Genomic DNA, 12,884 nt, shown 5'->3' with positions numbered 1-12,884 from the left:
TGGGGGAGGGGAGACAGATCCGATAGGCGAGGCAGAGAGCATGGCGTTCAAGGATTTGTAGGGATTTATAAAAGGTAGGGGGGGCGGAAATCCAGGCCAGATGGGCGTAACAAGGGATAAGGCGGATGAGGGATTTATACATGTGGAGGATGGTGGAGGGGTCCAGACCCCACGTATGGCCGCAAAGGAGCTTGAGGAGACAGAGTCGGGAGTGTGCCTTGGCTTGGATTGGATGGGGAGTCCAGGAGAGGCGATGGTCGAGGGTGACGCCAAGGTACTTAAGGGTGCGAGTTAGGGCGATAGGACGGCCATAGATGGTGAGATAGAAATCAAGGACGCGGAAGGAAGGGCTGGTTTGGCCTACAATGATCATCTGGGTTTTGGAGGAATTGACCTTGACCAACCACTGGTTGCACGAAGCGGTGAACCGTCCAAGATGGGATTGGAGAAGGTGTTGGGAGCACTGCAGTGTGGGGGCAATGGCAAGGAATGCGGTGTCATCGGCAAACTGGAGAAGGTGGATGGGGGGGGGGTGACGGCGGCGGCATGTCCGCTGTGTACAAAAGGTACAGAATGGGGGAGGGGACGGAGCCTTGGGGCACACCGGCGGAGGGGAAAAAGGTCTAGGAATCCGTGATATGGATGGTGACGTAGGAAGAGGAGAGAAAGGAGCCGATCAGATGGACGTAGTTAATGAGAAGGGCAAAGGTTTGGAGCTTGAAGAGGAGACCTGAATGCCATACACGGTCATAAGCACGTTCGAGGTCCAGGGAGAGGAAGATCGCAGAGCGACGGGAATTAAGCTGGTTGGAAAGGAGATGAGTGAGCTGAAGGAGAAGGTTGTCGGAAGAGAAGGACGGCCGAAAGCCACACTGGGTAACAGGAAGGAGGCAGTGCTGGTGGAGATGCCGGTGGATGCGTCGGGTGAGGATAGATTCCAGGACCTTGCTGAAGACCGAGGTAAGGCTGATGGGACGGTAGGAGGAGACAGCGGACGGCTGTTTGCCAGGTTTAAGGAACATCAGGATACGGGAGGTTTTCCACAGGTCAGGGTAGTAACCGGTGGACAGGCCTACATTGTAGAGCCTGGCCAGAGTGGAGAGGAAAGTGACAGGAGCTTCACGAAGGTGACGGTAGGTGACACGATCGTGATGAGGAGCGGTGTTGCGTTTTGTGCGGAGTGTAGTAATGAGATCCTGCGTAATAATAGGGGCATTGAGTTCCGTGTGTGCAATGTTGTCCAAGTACTGGAAACCAGGTGCGAGGGGAAGGACAGAGGTGTCAGTTCGATCATGGACATCCGGGAAGAGGGAGTAATCGAACTGGGGATCATCGGGGATGGGAAACACATCAGAGAGGTAGGAGGCAAAGTGATTGGCCTTACTAAGGGTGTCAGGGGTGATCATCATGGAGGAGAGGATAGTAGGGGGAGGGTTTAGTTCCGGTAAAGCGACGGAATGCTGACCAGAACTTGGACGAGTTGATAGGTAGGGTAGCATTTAAACGAGTGCATGTCTGTCGCCAGTCCTGGCGTTTCTTAGCCGCGAGCAAATTACGAATGTGTCGCTGGAGTTGCTGGTGGTGTCGTAGTGTGTCCGGGTGACGCGTGTGGAGGAAGGCACAGTAGAGACGGCGGTATTCACGGAGGAGGAGGACGGCCTGTGGGGTAAGGTAGGATGGTGGGAGTGGATGGCGACAGTAGGGACATGGGCCACCACGGCCTCAGACAAGGTCTGCTGGAGAAAGGAGGCGGCATGGGTTACATCGTCAGGGTGGTGGTAGGTGAAGGGGTGGCTATCGATCTGGGTGGAAAGGGTATCCTGGTAGGCATTCCAGTTGGCACGGGAATAGTCATGGACGTACTTAGGGGGAGGGTCATGGCGAGGGTCAGGGCGGGGGCGACGACCGTCTGAAACAGTGGGATGGTGGCTACCAGTAGGATCCAGGACATTCACTGTTATGCGGCCAAGGAGGTTGGGGGAAGAAAGGATATCATCGGGAGTGGAGTTGGATTCTGGACAGGTGTGCTGGGGGATGGGGATGAGGTCACCTTGAAGGGAGGAGAGGAACCGATGCCACCACCGTAACTGGGTGGCAGAACGACTATGGATGGTGAGGTTGGCGGGAATCACGTAGGAGGAGAAGGTATGGTCAATGTGGGAGAGGAAGTCAAAGGGAATAGGGGTGTTAGTGTGGACATAAATGGTGGCGCAGGTAACAGTAAGGCCGGGGAAGAAGAGACTAAGGATCAGGTGTTCAGTGGGGTCGGGAAGGAGAGGTTGGAGCCGAACGGGGATCTGGCGGTGGTGACCAGTGGCAACTCCGCCACGCGCAATCGGGAGGGGATTCTCAGAGCAGTGGAGGAGGTAGGGCAAAGTGTGGACGGTGTGGTGGGGTTGGAGGAAGGTTTCATTGAGGAAGAAGGCATCCACGCGGTGGGTGGCAAGGGTGTGCAGAAGAGGTTCTTGTTGGCGGGAAGGGAGCGGATATTGTTGAAAAGGATATGGTGCTGTTGCGCCATGTCAGGGATTTAGACAAGGGTGTCAAGACGGCAGAAGGTGAAATGGGCCTGGTTGTTGAAGTAGATGGCATACATTTTGAGTTGGAAAATGGAACAGGTGGCGAGGGATATGGTTGGAGAGTGTGGGGGCGCTGAAAAGGATGAACATTCTGAAGGACGATGGTGAGGAATCTGATGATGTCCTCACTGGTAGGGGGTGGGCAAAGGGAATTGCTGGGAGGGGTGGGGGCGTCCAGAGGACGGACAGGGACGGTGAGTTAAGGAGTGGTCGGAGGGGGTCAGCCTTTACACTTTCGGGAGTAGGTGGGATGGGGGTGATCGCAGGTATTGCAGGACGGTGGGGATTGAAGGTTAGGGCACTGCTGGAGGAAGTGTGCCTGCCTACAATGCGGGCAGGTGGGGGTCTCGCGGTACTCGGCTGTTGGGTGTGCGTTATAGCGCAGACACCTCTGGCAGCACAGGGATTGAGGAGGGGAACGGGAGAGGTCGACCTTATAGCGCTGGTTGAAGAGGAGGGCATCCTTCTTCAGGAGTCAGTCAATGGAGGGGGCATCCTCGGAGAAAACCCGCATAAGGCGGGTGGGGCCAGCCGAGTTGAAAATGTGGTGGACTGCCCGCACCTCCAGCGTGGGATGTGCCTTGAGCTGTGCCAACACCTCCTCCTCCGTGATCGTTGGGCTAAGCTGAGTGATCACGGCGGTGAGGGTCGGCGGGCGATGTGGGGGTTGGGGTTGGCAGGTAGGAGATGGAGAAGGAGCAGGGGTGAGGGAGGCGATGGGGCCAAAACGGGTAATGGGGAAGCGGGAGAGGATGTCAGTATGGCGGGTTGGGCTGGGTGAGGAGATGAGAACGGAATCCCGTCTGGGAGTGAGGAGAGAGATGGGGTCACCAGGGAAGTGTTGGTGGAGGAGGAGGGAGAGATTCTGGGCCTCGAGAAGGGAAGGATCGGGATGGGAGGGGAGGCATTTGTATAAAGAGGGGGGGAGGAGGAGGAGGAGGAGCAGGAGGCGGAGGGAGCAGGGCCAGGCGGGGAGACGTCCATGGCATTCTGGCGGGGAAGGAGGACAGGGCGGGGCCTTTTTGGGAGCGGAGGGGGTGGTAGTGCCACTAGGGTGTTTAACGGCGGCAGAAGGGTGGGTGATGATATGAAGGATGGGAGCTATAGGGAGGTGGCGGGAAGGGGCAGGTCCCGGCGTGGACGCAGCAGTCGGCGCCCGAGATGGTGACAGTGAAGGTGATGGCGATGGCATCGGTGGTGGCGGTGATGGCGAAGGTGATGGGGAGAGTTGGGCAATGGCAGTGGCCCAACAGGCCACCATCCTAGCTGGAGCTGCAGTGACAGGCTGGGTGAGTGGGGGGAAAGGATGAGAGGGAGAGGAGCGGGAGGAAGAAGCTAAAGAGGGGACGACAAAGGGCGAGGGCGAAGGGAGAGTGAGAAGAGGTGGGATGGAAAGAGGGGGGTGTGACTGGGCACACCATGTTATGGTGGTGGTGGCGGCGGAGGGGGAAGCATAGACTATGGCTGTGGTGGTAGTGATGGTAGTGGTGGTGGGGCTGACATGACGACAGGGAGAAACAAAAACGCACAGGACGAAAAAGAAGGGACAAAAACTGGGGACAGACGAAGACGAAGACGGAGACGAAGGAAGACGAAGGCGCACGCGGACGAAGACCAGAGTCCCACGCTTCTGGCGCTGTCGCTGACGGCGACGACGGGTGGTAGGAATGCCGCAGCTGCTGCTGCTGCTGCTGCCGCTGCCGCGGACGGCGCCGGGACCGCTGCTGCTGCTGCTGCTGCTGGGCTGGCTGGCTGGACCGCTGCTGCTGCTGCTGCAGGAGGGCTGGCTGGCTGCTGCCGGCTGGACAGCTGCTGCTGTCCGGGACCGCTGCTGCTGGTCGGGACCGGGACCGGGACGGCTGCTGCTGCTCGGCTGGCTTGCTGGCTGGCTGGCTGGCACCTGAAAAACCTAGCACTTCGATTAGTGCTGGAATGGCACAATCGAAGGGCGGTATCCTTGCGGAGTACCGCCGGAGATCACTCACTATACTCATAACTCGCGGCAGTCAATCTACCGATTCCCGTAAGAGTTTGAGCAATGTGATTGCATCCGCACTGAAGATCGTTGGCCGGTAATCCTTATCTGTATAAAGATACATGTCCGAAAGAACAGATACCTTCTGCATATTCAGGGTGGTCCATTGATCGAGACCGGGCCAAATATCTCACGAAATAAGCGTCAAACGAAAAAACTACAAAGAACGAAACTTGTCTAGCTTGAAGGAGGAAACCAGATAGCGCTATGGTTGGCCCGCTAGATGGCCCTGCCATAGGTCAAACGGCTATCAACTGCGTTTTTTTTTAAATCGGAACTCCCATTTTTTGTTACATATTCGTGTAGTGCGTAAAGAAATATGAATGTTTTAGTTGGACCACTTTTTTCCCTTTGTGATAGATGACGTTGTAATAGTCACAAACATATGGCTCACAATATTAGACGAACAATTGGCAATAGGTAGGATTTTAAATTAAAATACAGAACGTAGGTTCGTTTGAACATTTTATTTCGGTTGTTCCAATGTGATACATCTACCTTTGAGAACTTTTCATTCCTGAGAACGCATGCTGTTACAGCATGGTTACCTGTAAATACCTCATTAATGCAATAAATGCTCAAAATGATGTCCGTCAACCTCAATGCATTTGGCAATACGTGTAACGACGTTCCTCTCAACAGTGAGTAGTTCGCCTTCCGTAATGTTCGCACATGCATTGACAATGCGCTGACGCATGTTTTCAGGCGTTGTCGGTGGATCACGATAGCCAATATCCTTCAACTTTTCCCATAGAAAGAAATCCGTGGACGTCAGATCCGGTGAACGTCCGGCCCATGGTATGGTGCTTCGCCGACCAATCCACCTGTCATGAAATACGTTATTCAATACCGCTTCAAACGCACGCGAGCTATGTGCCGGACATCCATCATGTTGGAACTACATCGCCATTCTGTCATGCAGTGAAACATCTTGTAGTAACATCGGTAGAATATTACGTAGAAAATCAGCATACATTGCACCATTTAGATTGCCATCCATAAAGTGGGGGCCAATTATCCTTCTTCCCACAATGCCGCACCATCCATTAACCCGCTAACGTCGCTGAAGTTCCACTTGTCGCAGCCACCGTGAATTTTCCGTTGCCTAATAGTGCATATTATGCGGTTTACGTTACCTCTGTTGGTGAATGACGCTTCGTCGCTAAATAGAACACGCGCAAAAAATCTGTCATTGTCCCGTAATTTCTCTTGTGCCCAGTGGCAGAACTGTACACGACGTTCAAAGTCGTCGCCATGCAATTCCTGGTGCATAGAAATATGGTATGGGTGCAAACGATGTTGATGTAGCATACTCAACACCGACGTTTTTGAGATTCCTGATTCTCTCGCAATTTGCCTGCTACTGATGTGCGGATTAGCCGCGACAGCAGCTAAAACACCTACTTGAGCATCATCATTTGTTGGGTTGAAGTTTCACATGTGGCTGAACACTTCCTGTTTCCTTAAATAACGTAACTATCCGGCGAACGGTTCGGACACTTGGATGATGTCGTCCAGGATACCGAGCAGCATACATAGCACACGCCCGTTGGGCATTTGTTCACAACAGCCATACATCAACACGATATCGACCTTTTCCGCAATTGGTAAACATTTCCATTTTAACACGTGTAATATATCACGAAGCAAATACCGTCCACACTGGCGGAATGTAACGTTATCCCACGTACTTATACGTTTGTGACTGTTACAGCGCCATCTATCACAAAACGAAAAAAGTGGAGCAACTAAAACATTCATATTTCTTTACGTACTACACGAATATGTAATAAGAAATGGGGCTTCCTATTTAAAAAATCGCAGTATATATCCATTTGACCTATGGCAGTGCCATCTAGCGGGCCAACCATAGCGCAATCTGGTTTCCCCCTTGAAGCTAGACGCGCATCGTTCTTTGTAGTTCTTTCGTTTGCTGCTAATTTCGTGAGATATTTGGCCCTATCAATGGACCACCCTGTATAGGATAGTCATAGCCTTTTGACTCAAAAGGGCACAATACAGTCATTAGGCGCTATTCATTGTGAAGGCGATAAGGTATGCGATACGATTCGTTGTAATAATGGTCGCGTGACATGACATTTAACATACGTGTTCCAACCGGGGTGATACGATAAGTGAAGCGATACGCAATGCGACCTGCAGTACGACAAACAACAAGACAGGACGAATCTCTTGTCTGGCTCAGTTACAATCACGAACTGTTCTAACGAGGACGCTATTGTGGTTTACCAAAATTTAAAATTCAAACAACTGAAAAATAAATGGAGCTACTGGGTGCATCCATAACACACTATTAATAACAAACATAGTTCGGATGATGCTTCTTATAAACTCACTCATCAAGAACGCAAATTACGCGAATTCTACAGAATGAGTCCAGACAGTTTCCACTTTTTGGAGCAACTAGTTTTAATTACTCTGACAAAGTAGGACATAAATTTTCAACTTGCGCCTTTCTGAGTCATATGCTCTTGGATTATGCTATCAAAGTTAATCACAGTTTTTACGCCGAAATTGCATCCTATGTCTGAACTTGAACTGTAGCCTCATCTGTTTGTCGAAACAGCTGTAGACAAAGTTTATTCGAAGTTGTGTCGAAATATACTGAAACAGAGGCTTGCTCTTTTTGATATCTGCTGTTAATATTTTCAGAACCTTAAATAGGGGCCCAACTATTTCAGTTTAGAATGAAGTCCTTTTTAGAATGTGATTAACATCAGAATTACAATCACTGCCCCAAGCCATAGGTTTGTTATGTGAATAAGAAACTGCAACAACGAAGATAATGAGTTGAAATGATGGTGCTGATTTCACATCTAATTGCTGCCTTTCTGTTTCATTTCCGTTTGTATATTCCTCCACGCCAAGCAGGTCACATCTGCCCTCGAATACAAATTATTATTACCGCTTTCCTCCCAGCGTTATAAACAATTTAGATATGTTAGCTATATACTTACGCAGCTATACATGCCGTTAAATGCACCAAACTTGAACTGGGCAGCTACTAAATTTTTCAGTGCTAGCGTCTGGAAATATTCTTGGTGCTGGAAAATTGATTTGAAGTATCACAATAACTATAGACATTAACTAAAAGAAAATCAGTTCCTTGTCAAGTTGTGATACAGTCTTTTGTCTTACCGAATAGTTTCCTCAAAGTCGACTGAGAAAGAGTGCGTAGCGAAGAACATGGGTGAATCCCAAAACAGTGCTTTTTGGTTTTTTACCTGAAAAGTAAAAGTTCTACTTAGAAATTACCTACAGAGATGGATACATAAAACTTTTTACGCAAATGGGTTTACCTGAAATATCGCTTCCCATGTATCGTACGACACAAAGTACGCAGTGTGGCCAGCACTTCATGTTACACCTGGTGATTTGATAGAGATTCACATGGGGTTCTTATCATTTTCATCCCAGTATGAGCCAGTTAAGTTACTTCCTTTTGTTTCTATGCATTCTGCCGATGCATGTGGCTTCTGGATCTCGTTGCATGTTGTACCGCCTCAGTGTGTAGCACGACTAAGTGGTGAAGTACATGACATTTTAGGCATCCCTATTCACATTGCAAATAGAAGAATGAATGGTAGGGTGAGCTGCTGTTAATCCCGGCACCATCACAGTTAGTATTTCCCACCGCTTTAATGTTAATAAATTGTTTGAGGAATGACACAGATTCAAACTCCATAAGCGTGCCAATTTTTTTCTTTTTTTTTCTTTAGTGTATTTCAATTCCCCATCGGGTCGGGCTGGAAGCAGCACATGCGCTGCCCTTCAGCCGAAAGACATAGACCAAACAATAGAAAACAATTAAAAATATTCAAAGGAGAGAATATGGTGAACACAGATATAAAAAAGGGGAAACATCATGGATAATAGACAAACGGGGCGACTGTAAAACGGAGATAAAAACCCTGAAAAAATATCTCACACAATAACCGCACCCTGGGACAATTAAAAGAACACAAGGTATAGTATGACCGGAGCATAAATGTGTCGATGGGTGGCGTAGCACATAGCAACACACTGACAGCGAATCTGAAGGCAGCACACAATTAAAATCACACCACTTGACACACAGGAGAAACAGCACGAAAAACAACACTGACGTGGCACACTGACGATGATTAAAACGGAGGATCTGCCAGGCGCTAGGAGATGAGGGAGAGCGGAAGAAGGGAGGGAGGGAGGGGAAGAGAGGGGGGAGATGGGCAGGAGGTGCGCTGAAGAGGGCCAGGGAGGGAGGGATGTGGGAAGGAAAGAGGCAAGGATGGGGTGCAGGATCTTAGGGGGGTTGGGGGAAAGGAGGAAAATCCCCTCTGGGAGAAGGAGGGGAGAGGAAAAAGGGGACCCTGGGGAGAGGGGGGGGGGGGGGGGAACAAGGCCAGGTTATAGTTGGAAGGAAGGGTAGATTTCACGGCGAAATTCATCATCTGGGAGGGGGAGGCGCTGGAAATGGCTGTGATGAAGGAGGGAGTGCCAAGGAACATTAGTAGTTATATGATGGTGGTGGTAAGTTCCTATGGGAACAAACTACTGAGGTCATCGGTCCCTAGGCTTACACACTACTTAATCTAACTAGCTTATGCTACGGACAACGGAAAACACACCCATGCCCAAGGCTGGACTCGACCCCGGGGGGTTGTGGGGGGGGGGGGGGATGTGGAAGCTGCGTGAACCGTGAACCGTGGTGGCACGGCTCCCTAGAACTCGTGGCTACCCCGTGCGGCTAGGTATAGGAATGCACGGTGTCTATTCTTTCGCTCATGTCCGAGAAATCGGTCATCACTTTCAATATGCATCTGTGAAACATATTATGTAAGCTGAAGGTGCAAGGGGTGAAAGGAAAGGAAGGAACTATTGCTGTCAGCTGCATCGAGGCCTTACGCAGAATGAGTGGCGCCAGGTGACAATGTGTGATTGACCGGGTTTCGAAGCTGGGATCTCTAACTTACTAGTTGTGTTAGCCTCTGCGCGATCTGGACACAGTGTTTATCGCAATAGGAATGTCAATCCCGGGAAGCCTCAAGACCGACCCACATTCCCACTGCGCCACCTATACACAGTCAGCGTCCATCTTCTCTATGCGCCTTACTTCGAGATTCCCGCAGGAAGTCGAACTTAATTGTGCATCCACACTCACTGCGGTGGAAACATTGCAACTCCACCCTCAGTTTACACAATATGTATCGCAGCTGCAGATTCTGCGTGGTGCCTCTTTTTTGAAAATGTCTGAAAGAAGAGACGTCACGCATTCATATAACTGATTCACCTCTATCACCAATGAATCCACCACGTTCTGTACGGATACACATTTACGTTCGACCTCCAATAGGAATCTTAAAGTAGCAAGCATAGAGGACATGGAACTGCAGGTAGGTGGCGCTCAGTGTTAATGTGGATTGGCCGAGACGCGTTCCGAGACAGTCCGGTAAAGAACGGTGAACACCGCTTTCGGATGGCACAGTGTTTAACGAAATGGCCTACTGACCACGAAATCCTGTGTTCGAATCCCTGTCTGGATCACATTTTCCCTTGTCGCCGCTCATTCAGTATAAAGTCCGATGCAGCTGACAGCAGTAGTTACTTTCCTTTATTCCTGGTCCACCTTCAATTTACATAACCATAAGCAGGCTGTCTTAGTTCTTGTCTTGACATAAATGAATAGAAGAGAAGGATATCTGTCGATGCCATTGTACACGCTGACAGTGAAACCATTGAGTCGGTTTAGTCCCTTCCTGTATGACAACAGTTACAATCATTTTCTCTTTTTATCTTGGTAATTAATGATATTTTACTTCCGCAGAGGTCTTGTTTCTGTTTCTGTTAACCATGTAAGTCAGTCGCTGCCATAATCTCTACTTGTTGTGGCATCTAAACGTGCAGCAGTTAATACATTAATAATCACCGTACTGACTTTTTTCCATCTCGTTGCACTGCAGTATATGTGGTCAAAAAAATCTTTGTAGTTGGACGCTTATGCAGTTATGTGAGGATAGAAAACTAAAGTTGTGGACTGATATGAAGAGATTGGTGTGAATGGGAGGACGCCAGGAGACAAGGAATTTGTAGCTTGTTGACTACAATGAGGTAAGGCCATGATTGTAGAGACTAGAGAATGGGAGAGCATATACGGAATATAATAAAAATGATTAGAGAAAGGACAGAAAGAACTGGGTTCAATCTTATTGATAAGAAGGAACGCTGCTGAGACAGGTTTGGATGAAGAAATATAATTGTAATACTGGTTGGGTGTATTGGTGTTAGCTCCGCAGCGTGCGATGACTGATGACAATGGGGGAAATGTAGGTTTGTTGAAGTCACTTTTCCTCAGTGTATCGCGGATAAAAAGATGTTCGCATACAAAGAGATGCTCATTCCGGAAAAAAATCGGAAAGGTTAAGAGATGAGCTAGGAGTGTTAAGGTGCGAAAGTATTTGATGGGACCAATAAAAACTAGGAGAAGCAAGTATCGTAGGGCGATGTGAAAAGGTCATTTAAAGATTATAATGTCTGGGGATTTATTAACGGCTTCATACATTTCAGAGTCCAATGATACTCGAGGTGGTTGGTTGAACAGGGATAAATTTTTGTTGTTGGATCAGTCACCCATAGTGGATTGAGGTGGCTACAGTGCAACAGAAATTTTATTTATTTAAGAAGTGTGGAGGCTGCCCTAAACTTAATGCCGGTACGAAACTTTCCAAAGTTTCTAATCTGCATCCATCGGTAGTTCAGGAAGGATTTATACAGGGTGTTACAGAAAGGTACGGCCAAACTTTCAGGAAACATTCCTCACACGCAAATAAAGGAAAGATGTTATGTGGACATGTGTCCGGAAACGCTTAATTTCCATGTTAGAGCTCATTTTAGTTTCGTCAGTATGTACTGTACTTCCTCGAAATGGCTCTGAGGACAATGGGACTTAACTTCTGTGGTCATCAGTCCCCTAGAACTTAGAACTACTTACACGTAACTAACCTAAGGACATCACATACATCCATGCCCGACGCAGGATTCGAACCTGCGACCGTAGCGGTCACGCGGTTCCAGACTGAAGCGCCTTTAACCGCACGGCCACATCGGCCGGCTGTACTTCCTCGATTCACCGCCGGTTGGCCCAATTGAAGGAAGGTAATGTTTATTTCGGTGCTTGTGTTGACATGCGACTCATTGCTCTACAGTACTAGCATCAAGCACATCAGTACGTAGCATCGAAAGGTTAGTGTTCATCATGGTCGTAGTTTTGCAGTCAGTGCAATGTTTACAAATGCGGAGTTGGCAGATGGCCATTTGATGTATGGATTAGCACGGGGCAATAGCCGTGGCGCGGTACGTTTGTATCGAGACAGATTTCCGGAACGAAGGTGTCCCGACAGGAAGATGTTCGAAGCATTTGATCGGCGTCTTAGGGAGCACGGAACATTCCAGCCTATGGCTCGCGACTGGGGAAGACCTAGAACTACGAGGACACCTGCAATGGACGAGGCAATTCTTCGTGCAGTTGACGATAACACTAATGTCAGCGTCAGAGAAGGTGATGCTGTACTAGGTAACGTTGAGCATGTCACTGTATGGAGAGTGCTACGGGAGAACCAGTTGTTTCCGTACCATGTACAGCGTGTGCAGGCACTATCAGCAGCTGATTGGCCTCCACGGGTACACTTCTGCGAATGGTCCATCCAACAATGTGTCAATCCTCATTTCAGTGCTAATGTTCTCTTTACGGATGAGGCTTCATTCCGTGATCAAATTGTAAATTTTCACAATCAACATGTGTGGTCAGGCATTATTGGTGATTTCTTGATTGGGCCCCATGTTATTCCACCTACGCTCAATGGAGGACGTTATCATGATTTAATACGGGATACTCTACCTGTGCTGCTAGAACATGTGCCTTTACAAATACGACACAACATGTGTTTAATGCATGATGGAGCTCCTGCTCATTTCAGTCGAAGTGTTCGTACGCTTCTCAACAACAGATTCGGTGTCCGATGGATTGGTAGAGGCAGACCAATTCCATGGCCTCCACGTTTTCCAGCCCTCAATCCTCTTGACTTCCATTTATGGGGACATTAAAAAGGTCTTGTCTACGCAATCCCGGTACCATATGTAGAGACTCTTCGTGCTCGTATTGTGGACGGCCGTGACATAATATGCCATTCTCCAGGGATGCATCAGCGCATCAGGGATTCCATGCGACGGATGGTGGATACATGTATCCTCGCTAACGGAGGAAATTTTCAACA

This window comes from Schistocerca americana, chromosome 3, assembly GCF_021461395.2.
Source record: "Schistocerca americana isolate TAMUIC-IGC-003095 chromosome 3, iqSchAmer2.1, whole genome shotgun sequence".
NCBI classification, from domain to species: Eukaryota; Metazoa; Arthropoda; class Insecta; order Orthoptera; family Acrididae; genus Schistocerca; species Schistocerca americana.
The sequence above is the reverse complement of the archived record's forward strand: the minus strand, read 5'-3'. Positions refer to the sequence as shown.